The sequence below is a fragment of the Megalopta genalis genome, chromosome 3 (assembly GCF_051020955.1).
Source record: "Megalopta genalis isolate 19385.01 chromosome 3, iyMegGena1_principal, whole genome shotgun sequence".
NCBI lineage: Eukaryota > Metazoa > Arthropoda > Insecta > Hymenoptera > Halictidae > Megalopta > Megalopta genalis.
In genome coordinates, this window is record NC_135015.1 from 22,794,676 (window position 1) to 22,815,272 (window position 20,597).

The 20,597-nt window shown below is 52.4% G+C and overlaps 1 protein-coding gene across 2 annotated transcripts in view; it reads right to left on the reverse strand.

Moving 5' to 3' along the window:
* LOC117221946 (uncharacterized) overlaps positions 1-20,310 on the reverse strand; it is a 173,143-nt gene extending 152,833 nt beyond the window's left edge. The window contains exon 1 of one of the 2 annotated variants that reach the window (XM_076520366.1): positions 20,171-20,310. The gene's annotated coding sequence lies outside the window, so the exon portion shown is untranslated. The remainder of the gene's footprint in view (positions 1-20,170) is intronic. The other variant, XM_033473317.2, reaches the window with a different exon arrangement.
* Between the last annotated feature and the right edge of the window lie 287 nt (positions 20,311-20,597).

Here is a 20,597-nt window from a genome sequence, read left to right on the forward strand (position 1 = left end):
ACGATCGCTGCGAATATAGATGAACGGTATCGCGAGGCGGTAGAGAATATTCGTCGTTGAACTATGCGTGTTACGATCCGAGGTTAATTTCGGTGACGCGGGTCGGCGAACTATCGCGCCGCCGTTAAAATAGAGCATCCCAACGAAGCGACTCTCGTTTTTCTATTTATACCGGAAAGGCGTCTGGTCTCGAATGGTGTGTGTCGTGTGTTTGGTCGTTCGAGTGTAACTTCATTGAATCGATAAGTAGCACGGGTCAACGGTTCGCGAAGCTGCGGTAAAAGGCCGGCGAACTCGTTGCAGCTTTACAAAGTTCGAGGGGGGAATTTCGGTGAAACGATAGACTATTTTCTTGGAAAATTACCGCAACCGCGATCCCTCGAGTACGATCGATTAACACCTCGCTAAGCGGCGAGCCGACTCGCCGCGGAATTCTCGACGCTATCGGGGAATGGTCGAGGCCGGGAAGACAACTTACCGGAAACAAAATGGAAACCTACCGATGACTCGAACTTTCGACCCCCGCGTCGACGATCGAACGACGCGGAAGCGACGCGGTAGCGACGACCGCGCGTCGTCGTCGCGCCCGCATCTGCTCGGCAAATTACTTCCGGTCGAATCGTCTATCCGTTCGCGTGCTCCCTGTACCTAATTTTTATTCGATCGATCGTATGCGACGAATAAATGGAATTCGAACGGCCGCGTCGCGGCGGTGGATCTCGCGAAAACCGGTCGAGAGGGAGAACCGGCTCGATGGCGTATCCTCGTCGCGCGGCATTCAGGAACGAGCAGCGATCGCGATACGCGGTCGGACCGCCGTCAATCATTCGTAAAGCGTCGATTCTAAGTGCGTTACACTGCCAGTAAATAATGGTGATATTCGGTTCGCAGTAAAATTGGATGGTAACTCGAGCGTAGACAGGTATTCGATATCGCGCGGAGCGTGGCACGGCGCCGAGCCGCGCCGAGCCGAGCCGAGTCGAGCCGGCATCGACATTATGGTGCGCAGCATGGAATCCGGCAAATGATGCGGAACACGCTATTTGTACGAACCGGGATCCGTCCTCTCCGGCGCACCCTGTTCTCGCTCCCTTTGTTCGCTCGCATCGTCGTCGGGTGCCGCGTTCCGTTCTTGCGATTGAAACGTAATATCGTCGATCGTTACCGTGTTGGTCCGATCGAATCGCTTTGTTCGAGAAAACTTTCGCGCAACTACCTCGATCCTCGAGCAACTAAGATTTTTTAACGTTGACATTTTTTCTAGAGTCGCCGACTTGTACCGCCGAGACGCGAGGAAATATTCGATTAATAGAATTCTCGTAGGTCGATTTATAGCCGAAATATAGCCGAAATATAGCGCCCCACCGAAATTCTATAAGAACATCTTTGCTCCATAGGTAACGCGGAGATTCAACTTCGCGATGGAAGTTCTCTGTAACCGAGCTAGAGCATCGGTACAAATAGAAGACTCGCGTCTCGCGTCGTCTGACACACCATTGATCCGTACCACCGCAGTTCCCAGAAACCGTTCATTCTACGACGGCAACTTCTCCCGAGACCCGAGACCCGAGACCCGAGACCCGAGACCCGAGACCCGAGATCCGAGGCTCGAGACCCGTGCCCCGACGTCTACCGTTATTTCTGCCTCGGTAAGCACTCGTCGGCATCAAATATTCAACGTGTAACAGAGACGCGCATCTATTCCGAACAATTTTATAAAGGAACTTCTTGCGGCATCAAACGTTAGCCTTTCGTTCCGCGGGGATGCAGCGGCGTTTAACCGGTTGTAAGAGAGACGACAACGATCTTCGAAGGCGAGGGTGGGTCTCGGTTAACCGGCGACTGGCCTCGCGCCAGGAACAAGACAGGGCAGCGCCGGGAGGAGAATTCGCAACCGGTTCCGCCGGCGGATATTTTATCGCCGCGGCCAACTGTTTTAAATCCCGCGATCCCCGATACGGGCTCGTTAATTTTCCGTTTCGCTGTTTGCGGTCGAAATTGCGCCGCTGCTGTTCGAAAGTTTCCGGGGATCGCCGCCAAAACGTAGGAAAAGATGTTTTCTCGCCGAAATCGCGTACGCGCTGCTCGCGTCCATTCCAGTTTACAAACGTTCGATTCGCTAGGTAATTTCGGTCGTCTTCGTTTCGAAAATCAACGGCCCGCGGCGAGTTGGGCGCGAGGGAACGATTCGTCGGTGATTCTCGGGAGCTCGTGGTGTCCGCTCCAGATTTTTCCCACTCATGAATACTTCTAACGAACACGGACAGGCCGGGTGTTCACGCGCGACATCCGCGTTCAACAAGGGTCTCGGAGTCGCGCGATTTTGCATAACTCTGTTAAGCAAATGACCGGAATAATAACTGGCCAGCGGGCATATGCGACACAGAGCCGGACCACCGAAACTCGTCGGCGGGCCACGGTTTACACGGTGATAGCGGAATAATTATACCGCGTTCAACTTTCCCGGCGCCGATAAAACTGCTCCGTTGAATCGGATGTAATTGAACAAGTTGAAGGATGCGGTGCCGAGACACGTGCACAGGACCGCTCGGCCCGAGCCCGAGCCCGAACCGATTCTCGCCCGGCAATTTCACGTGCAGTTTCCGCGAATCGATATAATGAACCGCGAAACGGTCGCGGGTGGCGGATACCGTTGGGCAAACAGCGTCGAACAACGGTCACGCCGCATCGAACAATCGGAAAACCGGCGCGACGAGTTCGTTCGTATCGCGTTCGAACTAGAGTGGAGTAGAGTGGAGTGGAGTGGAATAGAGTAGAGCCGAGCACGGAGGAGAGGAGCGTGGCGTAGCGCGGTGGAGCGTAGCGGAGTGTAGCGGAGAGGGTAGCGGGCGTTTATTAAAATTTGTCCGGGCCGAACGGGTTCGATAAGCCAGGTAAACGATCGGGCCACGCGTTCGCGTGTTTTAAAACGCGGCCGAAATATTTATCCGAGCGCGAAACGGTGCGCGCGTTCGTCGGGCGCGCGTTCGTCGGGCGCGCGAATTAATAAAGCATATTAGGCGGCGAACGCGTTCGCGGGTTTCTCCGCGAGCCGACGGCAGCCATTTTCGAAATTATTTTCAATCGTCGATCGATGTCTGGCCCGATCGAAAGCGGTACGAACGCGACGAATGAAAAGATATTGCCTGTTTGAGTATGTTTGCGAAGCTTTCCGGTCTGGCGCCGTTGTTTGCGGCGTTTCATGGTTATTGGTCGATCGAGAACCCGCATCGACGGCCCTCCCCCGCAGCTTTTTAAAGGGTCGCGCGCGCGCGCGACGCTTTCGAAACACCGTTCCGAATGCGATCGGCGCGGATCGATAAATTTAGATTGCAATTTCTGCTACTTGCCTGGCGCCATTCACGGGATCCTACGCTCCGCCGATGGTTACAGTCCGCGCGCTCGTTCGTTGCGAGCCGAATCAATGTATTCCGCGTGCATCTGTGTCAAAGGAACCGTGCCATCGACCGTGCTTTGACGTTCGATGGCAATTTACTTTTCCGCCCTCCGGCAACGATAACGGCTACGGCTACGGCTATGGCTACGATATCGCCAACAGCAGCAGCCCCGTTGACCCGCTGGAACATTAAAACGCCGATTGTAACTCTTCTTTATCGCATTTTCACGGGAGCTGCCGTTAATGAGCCGAAGCTCTGCCGGCTGCCCGTTAATGCCTCCTGATACCCGTTTATGCAAAGTTCGACGGTATTTTGCATCGAGCGAACCGTTTTCTTCTTCGAACGTTTCTTCGAACGTTTCTTCGCGCGTTTCTTCGCACGTTTCTTCGCGGATTCGCGCGGAAAAGGGCCGGAACGAAATATGGAATTGATCCGCGGCAGCTGCGACCCGCAACGACCGCGATATTTATCCGACTCGATCACGGACAGGATCGAAGTTCGCAAAGTATAATTACTGTTGCCGCGAGTTTTGAGTTCGCCGGTTCTCAAAGGAGGACGCAATTACATCGGATAAAGCGGATCCGATACACGCGATGCCACGCATCGCGACGCGACGCGAGATCGCAAACTTTGCGGTTCTCGTCGGATCGAGTCTCGGCACAAATTCCTTGTTTATCCCGAGTTTCGCGGGATCGACGATAAGCTTCATTTATCTTGATTTCGCACGTTTAGGGCACTCCGCGAAACATTGGCATCGACTTTCTTTCATTTTTTGCGACACAAGCATCTTCCTATACGCGAATCGTCGAAAAAAAATAGCGATCCTGATTCGATGCTCTCCGCCGGAAGAGTCGATCGAATGGAAAATTCGTGCATTACCGAGCCCGCGGTATCTCGGGCAAGTTAAACACGAACGTAGTCTTCGGATTGATCAGCTCGTGGTCTCGCCACCGTCTCGAGACCCGAGGCCCGAGGCCCGAGGCCTTCTCGGTGCCCGCGTCGCGCCGCAGCGTTCGACCCGTCCGCGACTGCCACCGCTCCAGCCTCGTGGAAAATCGAGTCGAACCGCGTGCTTCTCCGCGAAATCCGCTGTTACCGGTTCCCCGGAAGTTCCTGGGACCGGGTAGTCTAACTTACGGTCGGGCTTTAATTGCTCGATGCTTGAAACCGCGATTATAAGTCCGTCCCCTAGAAAGTTTGTTCCAACGTCGACGGTGCTGGAAGACGCGTCCACCTCGTACCCCCTCTTCGCCCGATAATCCATTTCGCTGATCTGGTCCGCGGAAACCTACGTGACTGGCCCGTCCACGTTTTAACGAGTCCAAGTTTCCGAGCGCGACGACGATTTTACTCGAAAACTTTGTCCTGTTTCATTTCCATTACTCTCTTTTCGTTCTCCGAGCGACCGAACGAGCTACGGGAGCAAACGAGAGAGAGAGAGAGAGAGAGAGAGAGAGAGACCGTGCCAAAGTTATTCCAGCCGGGGGAACGCGATAGTTTCGTCTTTGAGAGACGGCTCGCAATGAAAAAGGGATTTGTACAGAAGAATTTCATTCGCGGGATGAGGGGAAATAAATTTTTCCTTCCCCCACGCGGTCGGGTTCTAAAAAGGAAACGATTCGAACTTTCGTAATCATTCGGTGATGCGGCGCGTTTCGAGAGGGGATAACGATCCCGAGGAGTCAGGCTGCCGAGGAATTTGCCGAGCGGTATGCGGTCCTCGAAGGAAACGACTCGCGATTCGTTCGCGCGCGATCCTATCGGAACGCGAAAGGCGAAAACGATCGTTTTACTTCGAACCGAGGAAATATCGAGTTCTCGGAGAACTCGTCTTTCGTCGTAATTGTTCGATAACTCGGTCGTATCGACCGCGGCGCGGTAAGCGTAGCGTTCGCTTTGAAGAATCGTGCGACACAATTTGCAATCCGTTTAATCAAGATTTGCTTTCAATTTCGTTTTTATGGTTTCGTCGCGAATGGAATCGATTCGCGTAGGGTGCCAACTATCCCGAGGAATTCGAAGTGTTTGAAACAGTGGGGGGGGGGGGGACGCTTTCCCGAGCTGGCATTTTCAAAGCGACGCGCACCGTCGACAAAACCTCCCCGACGGAACGGCGATTGTCGCAAGATCGATTTTTTTGTATCCCGGTGAGGCGCGATCCCTCGAATGGGACAACGATTCGCGTATCGTTTTTTCCCCGGCGAATAATGGGGCTGTCGCGACGCGCGGGGACGCCACGGGACGCTCCGGGACGCTTCGGGACGGTACGGGACGGTACCGGGACGCTGTGCGACGCGAGGCACGCCGTTGACGAATGTTCGATCGAGTCTCTCGACGGGAACAAAGCTTTGAAAGGGTCTGTTCGAGCGGCCCTCCGGCTAACCCGATGCGCGTCGAGATATACCGGTCTTTGTGAGAGCAGGCCCGAACCGATTGCGGCATTGTTTCCTCGGCCAGAAGGGGGGCGGTGATGGAGTTATCGGGATCATTTTGCTCTGTCGACTTCTGTTATCCAAGCGCGGAGAAAAAACTTGTACACCGACGACGGATATCGGTGGTCCGGTGACTGGAAAAAATTGGTTACACCCCGGATTACGCGGACGTGGATCGGTTCGATCGTTCGCTCGTTCGCTCGATTTCAACGCCCGACGATCGTCTCGCTCCGCGATTCTCGAACAACGGAGCTTTCTCCGTCTGGCGCGTCCATCGCGTTCGCGGTATTTCACTTTCGAGGCACGTCGTCGATTAATAAACCGGAGATGCGCGAGCGAACTCGATCGATGTTTACAGAATGAAAGACGTAACTTGGTCCCTCGAGAGCTTTTCGAAGCATCGAACCGCGATTAAATACCCGTTTCATTTTATCTTCCCAATTTGGTACGGTTTTACAAAAGTTCTCTTCGGCCGAGAGAACGTCCGTCGTGGGGTTGGATAGTAATGAATTTTTCTCTCTCGGGCATAACGACGCATCGATTTCCCCGCGCGAGTTCGAATAATGGAAAGGAAACGATTCGCATTTCGAGCCGTAACAATGTACGGACACTCGACAACGAACGTCGTTCTCTCGACACGGCCATTCGATCGCAATTAAACTCTGCTTGTATTAACGCGAGCCGCGGAAGGAGCTCGTTCGGGCCGGCGAAACAATTACGAAAATTAACGACACGATGAACGGAATATTAACCTTTACGGGTGGCTCGCGGTCCGTGGACCGCGCGCATCGGCTAAAACTTTAATTAATCACGTTTCCCCCTCTTGGAGCTTCTTGGCCGCGCAGCACCGTTCCCGCGACAAAGAAGCTGTCGTCTCTTTCCCTCCGCTGGTAATTATTGAATTATTCATGGTCCCAGCGGAAAAGAGAACAAAAGAAAGCGGAAGCTGTGGAATAAGGGCCGAAGCACGGTGTAGCGGACGGAGAATCCGGTCCGGTATACGGTATCGCGCGATACGTCTACCCGGTACGCGATAAGATTTTACCGAACCGAAACCGGGTCGAGATCGGACCGGGATCGGATCGAGACGGTGGCATATTTCGAGTCTAAACGAGTAGAGAATTATTCGGACGATCGGCTCGCTTCCGAGCCCGATCAGTTTCGTGCCCCTAATACCGCGACAGTGATAAATATCGCGCGCAACGATGAACGTTTACGTTTTACAGGAACCGACGCGCGTCGAGCGGCAGCCGTTCAACCCGTATGAATAATCCGGTCCGTTGAATGTTTATATAATCTTTCGATAAGCGAAACAGCGGGGGTTCGGATCGGACGGCGACGTTGAGAAACGCGTCCGAAACCGGCGTTCGTCGCGATCGTTCCATGAAACGTTGATCTTGTAAATTCTTCGGCCAGAATGCTGGAAAATACGTCCGGTTGCCAGCTCGTTTCGTCGCATTTCCAAGCGGATCGGCGACGCGATTTTTAAACGAACGATCGACGCGTCGCGCCGTTCGGTTTATCCGGTCGCTTTGATTCGTATCGGCTAGATCTTAGCTCTCGATCCCTCGAACGGTTTCTCAGAAATTCGATCGTTCGTCGTTCGACGTTCGTATCGCTCCTGCCAAGCGAAATAAAGCAAAATAAAAATGACATTATAGAACTAAACTGAACCAAATGCAACGGTTGGAACGAAGAAAAAAAGAGGTGATAACGATCGACTGGAGAAAATCGTGAACGTTAACGGATAAAAATGCGCGTATTCCAATATTAGGAGTAAAGTTCATAAAATTGAAAAATAAACGAACCACGAGATTGCAGCAACGAACTCGAAAAATGGTCGCGCGAACGGTCGAGTCGAAAATTGGTGAAAGAGGAGAAACGCGACACCGAGCACATAATTAAAAGAAACGTGTATCGGGATCGGGACCGGAAGAGTTGGACAAACGTGTCCTCGAAACGGTATTATATTTCCAGTTCGCGACTCGCAACGAACGAGGAAAAGAGGAACGTCCGAATTCGCAAAGAGCGAATCCGGCGATCCGGAGATCGAATAAAAGAGAGCGACGGAGGTACTGGTCACGTACGCGTCCGAATCCATCCGATGATCAGGCCATGCGACGCGTCGCGTCGGCGGTAGATCGAACTTTAGCGGGAGTGGGACGGGGCGATGCTTTGAAAGCAACATGCTTTTTCGGCTCGCGTTTTATCTCGGTCGACCGGCCCCGAGCATTATGCAGCCAAAAGGAAAAAATGGTTTACGCTCGATGTTAAAACGGTGCCGCGCGAACGACACGCTTCGCTCGTAGCCGAAGCGGAATGTAGGGGACCGGTGCGGACCGGAGCGGGTCGGTGCGGAATAGAGAAATCCGACATTGTTTCGGTAGGATCGAACGAGCCCGGTACAAAGCGAGTCTTCAGACGATGCGACGCGACGTGACGCGACGTGACATGACATGACACGACGTGACACAGAAAACGGCTTCCCTCTCCGGTGGGATTAGATTGTCAAAACAGAGACAACCGGTGGACGGGGATGACTTATTTTCGGAACAACAAAGTCGGATACTCGAATTCCAGCAATTTTCGTTACCATGATCGCTGAGTTTGTAGTCGAGCTTCCGGAGAACATTCTGTTGGAATCAAATTAGGGAAACGGTCGAGACGCGAGAGCGAGAGCGAGAAATTAAATCGTTTAAGAATTCGTGGTCCAGAATCGGCTACGAAGATCGCAGAATCTTCCTGTCATTTCTCTCTCTCTCTCTCTCTCTCTCTCTCTCTCTCTCTCACACACACACACACACACACATACTTCTCTCGCAGTAGGAAGCATGCCCGGCTATTTCCAAGCTGTTCCACCGAATTTACAAACTCGAGACAAAATTGATGGTAAATATTCTTTGGTAGTTGGTTTTCTTTCCGATACAAACGAGTCAAAGTACCGCCCTTTCTCGTTCCGGAAAGCGTGTCCGATCATCGCCCGGACTACTTGCCGGATAAAGCTGGTCGAGAATATACAGCGAACTTTCTTCCGTAGTTTTCTCGTTTATCGAGCAACACGCCTGCGAGTATCCGCACTCTTTCGACTCGGCGAACGCGTCCGATCGTTGTTTACCTATTCTACTCTCTGGATAACACGAGTCGGAAACGGGGAATGGAGTTACTCCCATGGCCCATCTTCTTTTCGAGGAAAGTCGATTTCGGCTTCGACCTTTCCCTGATTTCGCCGGCGGGCACGATCGTTTCTTTTTCTGCTCGCGTGGCGAATATCTTCTACGTCGCGTCAACGATTTCTCCCCGTTATGTTCAATGATACCGATCGGAATGTTCGGGCTAGCGAGATCGAATGCTGGTCAATTTCGCCGTCGTCGTCTCTAAAATCGTTTCGGTGGGAATAATTTTTGAATCAGCCTGTAGCCGGTCGCCGGCCTCTCGTCGTACGCGAAGCTGTCGTCCCCGTGTAAAATACGGGCACGGCAAATATATCGTAAACACGATGAACATTGATCGGACCTTTTCGGAAGACCGTGCGTCGCGCCGCGTCGGTGTCTAGATTTACGAGACTGCTCGTCCGAGGCCGGATACAAATTTTATTCGTTGATCGACGAGATCGACGAGATCGACGGAAGAGATAGCGGGGTTCGAGATTAAGCCCCGACAAAGCTCTTTTATTTTTCTCCCCTCGCTTCTCCGCGGCAGACTTTTTGTTCGAGCAACGGCGACGATCGTCCGCCCGCCGAGCAGTCGCGAAGCGTTCAAAGTTTCCATTATAACGAGAACGAAAGCGGGACAAGAGATTTTTACGCGGCTGATAAGTTCCGGAAATCGCGGCTGCTCGTTCAATGAATATGTATACCGGCCGGCGCCAACTTTTGGAAGTTTCATTCGCGCGCGACGGAATACGCGAGCGGACGAATTCGATTTTCGCTGCCGTTTCCATTAGCCCCGGCCGCATCGTCGGCCCCCGAATATCGATTCCGACGAACGATTACTTAGAAATTGGGCAATCGGGAGGACCGATGCGAGTCTTATTCGTCCGTTTAAAACCGGTCATCTTCGGTGAACCGTAATTAGTTTAACGGATTCGTATTTCTTGTCGCTGCGAAACCAGCCTTGTCGTTAGAATTTATAACCGATTCCAGTTGTCCAACGTTATCAATTGCCGCCTTTCCGACCGACAAAGACCCATTATCGTACACAACGTTGGAACAGAATCCTCGCCGAATAAATCACATTCGATGCGAAGCAACAGAAACAAAACAATTTCTATGTCGGATTCCGTAGTTGTCGCCCCAGGGCACCACTTTGCGCGTTATCGTTCGGAGCGAACAAAAGGCACGCGGGAAGCTGTTCCCCGAGTTCGTTCGACTTTTTATTCGCAGGAACTGTTCGGATCGCTGACGGCGCAGCCTTTTTTCGCGAATTATCTATATACATATATATATATATAAAATTGGCCGGCTCGAGCAACGCAACCGCGCCCGGTGACCGACCTATCTGGCCGGGAACGGAGAAGCGATTTAACCGGTTGATGTACGATCACCGCGGACTCGCATAATTCCTCGAAAAATCGTCCCGGTAAATCAGTATTATGTAAAAGACGCTAGGAACTTTTCATCGTTTAAAGAGATCGTTTCCCGGAGTCGCGTGTTGCGCGCTGGCCGCGATCCAGATTGCGCCTTTAAAGCGAGACGACGTTTCTCGCGACGAAATTGCTCGTTTCCGCGACAAGCCGGAGAGAGCCTGCCGCCTGTGGCTCGAGTGGCCACTCGATCTCGAGGAATGTTTACCGAACGGCGGTTGTCGCTTCGAATTACCGCGGAACACCGTTGTTCGAGCATCCGGTCGCAGTTTCACGAGACGCGACCGCTGATTTATGCGTTTCCCGGCGAATAGCTTACTCGTTAGCCGATCGGGACGCTTTGTCTGGAATAGAATTTTTCTGTTGCAAAAAACTCCGTAGCACAGCGATTACCGAGCCTAACCTCGCAGAGAAATAAATCACGGTGCTCCGCGAATTCGGTTCGCCGGATAGCAAACGAATGGTTCGATCCGCGGATACCGCATCGAATTTCTTCCGGCGGAGAGAGCGTTTCGCACCGAGAATCGGAACAAAGAGTGGAACGAATTCGCATTTGCTTTCGAGCATGGTGCTGTTTCCAAGAAAAGACGAAGAAGGATAGACGGATAGAGAGCGTTCGATGGCAGTCGTAGATGGACGAGGGAAAAATTGAATCGTCTAGAGTCTGGAAAGAGAGACGGGTCGAGGGTAAATTCTTCGAGGGTGCAACGCTCCGTTTCCGGCGCGTCGGTCGTCGACGACGGGCCGTTTCCGCTCGCGGAATCGATCGCGATACACGGAATCGAACGGATTCCGCTCGAAAAACAGCCCCGGCCGCGCTCTCTATATTATTCACGAATGTATTTTCATCTCTCGCGATGCACGCGTCTCTTTCGCGGAGTAAATATTTACCCGGCGGGGGATGAAATACTCTACAACACACACACACACACATCACCGCCATAGTGCTCCGCGCGGCCTCGCTTTTTCTCCGAGCTTTTACCTGTAACCAATCGTTTTCCTTTTACCTCTCTGCCGAGTCGATATCGATGCGCTTATTCCGCCTCCCGGCTTCTTTAATGCTGTATCGCGGGCTAGACGATATTAGATATTCGATAGCTGCGTAGAGAGGGGTTCCGGGTGGGTAGAGCCCAAGGCGGAGCAAGGCTGGAGCTGGCGCGTCGAAGAGAATCGGAAGGGAAGAATCGGCCGGTTTTCCGGCGTGCGACCACGTTTGGCACTGTTCGCCACGCTTCCAGGACGTCGCGATGCGCGCGACTCGGAAATCGACGGCCAACCGAAAACCGAGTCGATGCGAGCGGAAATCTTCCGATCGGCCGATTTCTTCCGGCTTTCCGAGCAAACCGACCCTTTTCCGATGGCTAGCGGCTATCGTCTACCGGTTAGCGGCTACCGCGGTACGTCTACGATTTCGGTAACCGTAAGTCGGAACCTGGCGTTGAAATCGGCGTTTAAATAATAAATCTCTTCCGGCGCTGCGGCCAATTTCATACGTCGCCGAATATTTTTGGTTTAAAGTTGCGCTCGATTCGAGCGACGCTATATATCGCGTGAAAATGTTAATATCGACAAATTCGAGTTGCTCGATTCGATTTACGCGCAGCACGGTGGAAATATTTAATAGGAAAATCCATAGTTCGCGGTCTCTCGTATAAAATATCTCGAGTACACGCTTCGTCGCTCCGATCGCACGCTTCGAACCCCGCAATTATCCGAGCTCCCGTCTGAGATTAAATCCGATTTACGATCGCGTCCATCGAGTATTCCGGTTTTCGAGTAATCGTTTCCGGCGCGACGCGCATTTTTTGATCCGCGGAGGTCGAAGATCGCCCGATTCGTGGGCAGCTCGTGCGCCGTCCGAAATCGAAACGAAATTTTCAAGCTCCGATCAAATTGGATCGCTTCCGCGCAGGTAAACCTAAACCGAGCGACTATGCGCGTTTCGAATAAGGGAGTGCGAACGAGGCAATATCGGAAATGGTTTCCTGGGAAAAAATATGGTTTCCTGCAGTCTGGAAACGCGCGGTCCATACGAGAGACCGAGAGAGAAAGAACGAGATCGTCGATGTTCGATTCGGTTTTAACCGACGACCATCGTACCTATTAACAATTTCGCCTGTATCGTTCGATGCGCCGGCGAAAAAAAGGGCGCGGGGGCGTAGGGGCCAAACGAGGGGTAACAAATTTCAGGGGTCAGGATCGAAAGCGAGTGTCGGCGAGAAGGGTGGCCGGGAACAAAACGTTCCCGGGGATCCCATCTGTCGGACGTGTCCGCGCTCGCGTTCGCGTTCGCGCTCGCGCTCGCGTTCCGGAGGCCGAATAAAACTTTCCATATCTCCGTCCTCTCTTTTTGCCACCCAGCAGGCCCAGTCCTCGCCACCCCCGGTTCGTTCGACCGAGTTTCCTTTGAAGCCCAGATTCGCGCGAACTTCAATTCCGCCCGTCCGGATTCTGGAAATCCGTGCGATGAAAAGGGACCGCGCCGAATCGCTGTCGACGATCTGCGGTAAAAGTTTGCGGGGGTGGCAGGCAACAAATCGCGCGACGAGCTGCTCTCTCCCCGAGAAGCAACGGACGGAAACTACCGGCGAAATAAGAGAGCGGACCGCGGAGGAGATTCGAGTGGCACCGGAGGCGGGGCCCCCCTTTGATTCTCTACTCGGCGAAAGGCGAAGGCGAAAGCGGAGGCAAAGGCTCCCGACCGCACCCGCGCGCCTCTTCGCGTTTACGCTCGACGAGCAGCGGAGGATAACCCCTTCTTCGAGGGCCGCGTTCGTTAAAATAGTAATAATGTCTTCCCCTGCTCGCCGGTAATGAAACGGACCGAGGAAAGTCGAGGGGGTTCCTCTTGCCCCCCCGCCTCCTCGGCTATCGATCTTTTTAGAGCCGGTTCGCTCGCTTCGATGGAGCAACGTCGACTGCGCGGACTTGCGAATCAAGTTTGGAGCAGCGGGGAAATCGAAATCCGGAAATCTATTTTTCGCGCGTGCTTCCGCGGCGGTTAAATAATTCCGAGTATCGTATCGCGCGATACGCGCGTTCCGCGATCTTCCGAGAATTTCATAAAATTACGGGACGAACCAAGTTAAATTTTGGCACGAACTTGGAACGATTCGACTGGTTTATCAACGGTTCGATGCCGATGCGAATTCGGGCTGTGTCGACGGAGCGTGGCTGCGCGCCTCCGACCCAGCGCCAAAAGTTCCATTTTAAATTTCTAATCGAGTTATATTCCTTGCATCGCGTTCATCCGTTTCAATATGCATCCGGTTTCCATTATTCATATATGGAGACTTCGAGCCAGATGGCGACTTTAACGGACGCGTGGCTCTAGCAACCGTTAACCGATACACTTGCTTCATAAAACTTGTAAATGTCGCGCTCCGTCTCTGTCCTCGGCAATAACCGTTCGCAGGGTCATCGTTATTTTTTCGAAACGAATAGTCGGGCTCGGTCTTTCGTCGGTTGCGTCGTTCGAGCGGATCGCGTTTCTTATGCGACGTGGATGACGAAACGTCCGTTGCCCCCGACCGTAAACACGTTTTTTCTCGCCTACTCGGCGGTCCCTAAATGCGAACAATGCGAAAGCGGCAGTTGGCAGAAGTCGCTCGAGGAGGCACAACCTCCGCGGTGCTCGTGGTTTCAACTAGATGATATCGAGTGGAATTTACTTTATTTCGGGTGTGCGCGCGTGTGGGCGAGAAAGAGAGATTTTATAGCGACCGCATATTTGAACTTTTTAATTATATTTAAAAATTTATCTATAATTCTTTTACGATTCCTTTCACAGCTACGACGATCGACGCTCGTTTTTCGCCGATAATTCATATTTATTAAACGCCAACCTTTACTTTAAATGTGAAAAAATTAATAAAATGGAAGTCTCCGGCCGATCGTTAATCATTTCCTGCCGAGTGCAATCTTCCTGGACGATGTTTGTCCGTTAAACGGATTATAGGAACTCGGGTCGGTCGGTCGATCGTTCGTTCAAAGGGGCAGGGAATCGAAACGGCCGCGGCGCATTCGGCGGTGGCTCGTTCGCCCGGTGCGTAAGCCGCGCGAAATCCAGGTAACGCTTTCTGTTCGGAGGCGCCTTAAAAGTTTTCCCATTTCCGTGGCACGCCGCCGCCTCCTCGAAACCAGACGACCCGGCCAGAAATTCAGCCAACGTTCGAGCGCGCGTGCACACCTTTGGTAGCTTCTCGCTGCTCTTCTCTCGTCGCGAATTGGCCCGCGATCTTTCCGCGGACGATTCATGCGCCCGGCGAATCGAATTGCACCCGGGAAGAACCGGGAAGAACCGGGAAGAACCGAGCACGGGGATCGAGGGCGGGTACTGCACGCACGTAGCCCAGGAAATTCACCGAGATTTCCCAGACGCCTCGTCGAAGGTGAAACGGCTGATCTTCTGCCCTGTGCCACCCGCCGCCGTGCCTTTCTTTATTTCCGCCGAGAAACCGTTCCCGTTTCGTATCGGCAGCTGATTTTCTCAAGGTCTTTTAACGGAGGCCAATTGTCCGAGAAGAATTTCCGGACAAGCATCGGCATCGGAAATATACGCTCGTTGTGTATCACCGGTTGGACGTTGCACCGTTCCCGTATAATTATTCACGATCGAATTAGATGGAAAAGTTCGCGGACGGTTGGTCACCCCTTTTTCGAGGTACGAAAATTCTCTACCGGTGAAAATCCTGGATCGCGACCGTTCGGGGATCGGCGTGTGAAATTCGAAAGCCCCGAAAAAAGTGACATTTCCGACCGCGTTTCGGGGGATGAAAAATTTTCGCATATTTTAGCGTCCTTGGTTCGGCGATCCGCGACCGGGGTATAATTATTTCACGCGTCGTCAGAGATTCACGAGCGACCGGAGCATCTGTCGGGCGGCGAACGAGCCGGGGGTCGAGTTTAGAACGGAACGTAGCCGATCGGTCCAGCACCGCGGCGTCCCGATGAAAAATTAAAATGTCCCTCCGTCGACTGTTTCCCGGGGCTGTCATTTCACGGGAGCGTGTTCGCTGTCCACGCCGCGTTTTCCAATTATCGATACGTGCCTCCCCGTCGGCCGATAGATAACTTCCGCTCGCCGAGTATTTTCTGGCCGGTGTGAAATCCACGATTGCCTCGTTTTCCGGACGCGGACGCTACGATTTTTGCTCGTTAAGGGAAAACCACGGTGATCGATGCCCCCGGCTTTAATGACGACGGCCGCCTCTTCGCCCCTTCGCCCCTTCGCCCCTTCGCCCCTTCGCCCCTCCGCCTCTTCGGTCCCCTCTTATCCCAGCCACCACATCCCCGCGCTGCGTCTCCGACCCTCTCGTATCGCACGTCGACCACGCGTGCGATATGCCTCGTTCAAGAAATATTTCCGGAAACGAGTAATTACTTCGTTAAGAACGCGCGCCGACTTAACGAACCCCGCCCGCAACGAAGCGGTGCTCTTCCGACCCGCTCGAAATCGATGCGCGCGTTCGACGGCCGAGCGATTCAATATTTTGGCATCGCGAAAATAGGGCGCGTAATTTAGGAAAATTTCACGTTCCCGGTAATGGGTGTGCAACGACGTCCTGATTCGGCCCGGGATGCTGCCGCGATACGAACGAGCGCAGTTTTTGCGGCGCTACGGTACACGATGCGCGTCTAAAAGCGTTTTTAACCGGTGTCTATTGCGGTCGCCCCCGCGCCGATACCAACGCGCCTCGATTCGATGAAATTGCATCTCGGTGGCCATAACGGAGAATACCGTTGGTAATTTTCGTTTTCGATGGATCCGTATTCTCGAAATATTTGCAAGCATCTTCGAAGGTTGTGCTCTCTGCGGAGAGGAGGTTGCAAAGAATACGAGTACCTTATAACAGTCGCAGTCTTCGTCGTCGTTACGAAATGTTTTTCATCTTTCCAAGGTTCTTTCGAACAGCATTAGGAAACGCGTCCGCGGCCTTCTCGGTATCACCGTCAACGAGAAACGGGGGATTGTTCCCGAAATAAACCGCCGCGAATATCTGCCTGATATTTAAGACCAGATTCAAATAGCGCGGTCAATTTCTATAAATTTTATAAGCGAAATCGACCCGATACCGCGCGGTCTATTAACAGCGAAGTCCGTTGATTATCCAGAAATAATATCGAATATTTTCGAATCCGTCGAGACGGAAGCGTGCGTCGATCGCAAATTTGACCGTGTGTAGAAAAATCGAGGATCTCCGAATGGAAGGCGATCGAGGCTATCCAAAGATAGCTGTTTCCAGGAATTCTGATTCCCAAAGCCGGAAGTGTTTCTAATTAAATAAACGAGACCGAGTATTCGGAAAAAGTGCCCGGAAATAATTAAAACGCGTAATTATCTAGCGAAGAGCGTTCTTCGTTAATTCTACGGATAATATCGCAGCAGAGCGTTCCTCCTTCCTTTTTTCGTTTTACTATAAATTGCAAGAGCGCTCGAGAATACCGAAGGGTCTATTCGGTTCTCGGTTCTCGGTTCCCGGTTCCCGCCGCGTGGAACGCCCAATCGTCCAATTATAATTTCAATCATCGAACAGACGGGAGTTAATATTCTATCTCGTCGGCTCTGTAAACAGGAAAATCCATCTGTTGCTTTCCGGAGGGGTATCGTGCTCGAGTGGAAAACTAATACGCGCCGCGCGATCCATTAATATTATTACGAAAGCAGGCACACCCCCTTTGTCCGTTTCATCGGACTCTAAATAAGGTGGGCTGAAAAAGGGTTCCGCGACGCAGCCGAGCCGCGTTAATTCATTTTAATCCTTGCTACGTTACGGACCCTGCACGTACGGCAGAAATTACAGAGAATTTAGAGGAATCCTGCGAGACGCGTTACCGTTACATCGGACCACGCGTTTTACACGTTCGGAATTCTGGGAAGTTTATTGGAACGTTCCGGGAAGTTTATTCGAAGAATTACGAGTAGAATTTGGTAGATCCGTGTAGAGTTGTGCGCGGTAAGTACAAGGACGCTCCGAACTGCGGAGAAACGATCGAAGACGAGGTTATATTCCGACGACCGTGGTTGCGTAAGAAATCGTAATCGACGCTAGTCCAAACTCGCCGAAATCGCGTGCGCCGATCGACGTTGAGGCGGCGAGAGATCGGCTTCCGGAAGCGAGGAATCGATCCGACGAACGATCGAACTCTCCGGCGAAAAATTTACCCTCGGCTCCGGCTCGTTATCGGACGAAAAACAATGTATATAATGCGTATTAGCCCCCGTTGAAGAGCAATGCTAACCGGGAATGATCGTTTTCGAAATCACTCGCCGCCCCATATATACCTTGATCTCGACCTCGACCGACCGGATAAAGACAGAGCGATCCGAGCGAGCCGAGCGAGCCGAGCGAGCGGAGCGAGCAGAGGCCTGTACAAGGATGGAAACCTGTTCAAAGTTTCGCAATTTGAAACCGGAACGGAATATTCCTGTTAGCAGGCACTGTCGGTATTAGAACGAGTCTTCTCTCTATCTGCTCGCCTCGACGTCCCTATGCCCCCTTCATCCCCCTTTCAACCCCCTTCGCGCCCTCGCCACAGCCTCGTCCGACGGAGGGTGTACCACCCTCTAACTCGCTCATTTTCAGCTTCATTCATGTTCTCCTATTGATTTACTTCCTGTTCGTCCGTTCCAGCCACGGGTCGAGCTCTTTCTTTTTCAAATAATTTTTCCGCAGCTCGTTCTTCCATCTAATTACCCGTTCTTTATTCCGGGATTATACTCGTTAACTTAATTATTAATCTCGGCCAGGCCGTAGGCTTCTAGCTATTGGCTCTACGCTTCTCTCTCTCTCTCTCTCTCTCTCCTACTCGCCCCTCTCGCAGCACGTGGAGTAATTGTTTCCGATAGCTGTGAACCGAGAAAATGACATTTGATCGCGCAAGGTCTTCGTTTTCAATTAATCGTGCGCCGTTGGTATTGTTCGCGGCGTCGCAGAGTTAGCGAGACTTTTCGCGAAATACTGCGCCGTTTAAAGTCAATACCAGACCGCGGTCTTGCGGTCTCGCGGTCTCTCGCGGTCTCTCGCGGTACGTTGAACTCGTTTCGATGTCGATTACAAAGTAGCACAGCGTCGACTATCGACCATCTCGAAACTACCTAAATTACTCTCGCTCGGTCGTGTTCCTTAACGGGAGTATCAACGAAAGTAATTTATACGATCTTCGCGCGATGCTACTGCTCGCAGAAAATTACACGAAGAAACGCCGGAACCGTTGCCATGCGCGCGATAAAGTTATTCGGAGATAAGGAAGCAGGTGCGACAATCCGGTGAATCGAATTCGTAAAAATTCAACTGAAATATCACTCGAGGGGGGTGAAGGGAGTGCTCGGCGTCTTGCATGTTTAAGCGACGCCACGGCTTGTAAATATTCAAGGCCGATTACGCGATGGAACGCCTGAAATATGTATGGCGCCAGGTAACCGTCAGGCGGTGAACCGCCCTTTAGGTTTCTATTTATCTTTTTTCCCCGAGCGTTATCCTTATTTACTATTTATTCGCTCTCTCTCTCTCTCTCTCTCTCTCTCTCTCTCCTCCGCTTACTCTCGCTTTATCCATCCATCTGTCTCTCTGGCCCTTCGTCGCCGCTGATCCATCGATCCTCTTGGTTTGCGACAGGGGTCGTTCGTGTTCCAACTCCGTGTGCCACGCGTTCCGAGGACTGTTCCCTGCTCATCATTCCCCCACCGTGGGCCTCCATTAGATATCCCGGCTGCTATCCCGGAATCCCTGGTGACAGCGCGACGACGACGCTACACGGCTCGTCTCCCGAGAGGTTAACGCGAGCCGACAGTACGAGGAGCAGTTATGAAGCGCGCTGTGCAACCGTGTCAAAGGCATACCATGGAACACTGGCACACGAATTGGTCGAATTTCGAAACCTTCTGCCCTCACCCACGCAGCCGTACACACAACCGTGCACGAGATATCCTTTGACACAGTCGAGAATCACAATTAGAATACTCGCGGAGGATGTTGGAGCAGGAGCAGGAGCAGGAGCCGGAGCAGGAGCCGGAGCAGGAGCCGGAGCAGGAGCCGGAGCAGGAGTAGGAGTAGGAGTAGGAGCCGAAGCAGGAGTCGGAGCCCGGAGCCAGTTTCCCGCAACCGATCATTACCCCCGCGTGAAAACTAGCCTCGGGTTCTCCTGTTTCATCCCCCAGGTAATTACCCTCTCATTTGCGAGAATTTTATCTCGCTTTTCGCGAACGGATCAAGTTCCAAGCGATTTTTTTGTTCGATCTTGGAAAAGTTCGGTGGCGCGGAACTTTCGCTGCATTTATCGTTTAATCATTTTTTCTATCGAATGTTATCGGCGAATCGATTCAGCGGAGAGTTTGTTTCCTGCGGAGTAAAAAACCATTCCAACGAAGACGAAACAAAATCTGCGACAACCGTTGTACAAATTTTTGGACGACAAGACGACGCTTCCTCGAGGTATGGATTAAATTTCAGTTCGATCGATCCGGTACGTTGTTCGCAGTCTCAACGACCGTCCGCTAAAACGCTTTGCAATATATTCTTCTCAATTATTTGAACCGTCCTCCGAAACGTCGCTTCGCGCAAAAAAAAAGCATTAAAGTTCGCGTTTATACTTCTGCCAATCGATAACTTGGTAAATAATTCCGGCCGAAGATTTTGTAGAGACGCGTTTCGATTACGAGTCCCGGTGAAAGAAAGATCGGTTTCAGAAAAAATTCTCGATAGAAGTTGTCGCGGCGAACGATCGCGCAAGAATTTGCAAAAATCATCTTTGCTCACCGTCTACGATTTTTCCAGGCGAAAGACGTCCGACACCGGCACGATTGGCAGCACACAACTACGAACTTGCCAACCCTTCCGTCAGCGGGGCGAACGACGATGCGAAGGGTCGAGGACCGGATGGAACGGAACTGTGCACCACATGATTACCACTGATTACCGCGCGACACTTTGGCACGCCGAATGGAGTGGGAAGGTTCCCGGCGACGCGACGGTAAGCCGGCCGTGTTCACTATCGATAAGAGTATCTCGCGATACGTGGCCCTGTCGGCGACTAACTTGAGAGTTCGAGTTCGAGTTCGGCCACGCGGCTGGTAGTAACGGCGCGCAATTGGTTCGCGCAGCCTATGCAACGGGCAGGGACGAGGCAGCCAGGTAGCAACGAGACCCCCGACGCCGCTTCGCGAACTTCCGGTAAACAGAAACA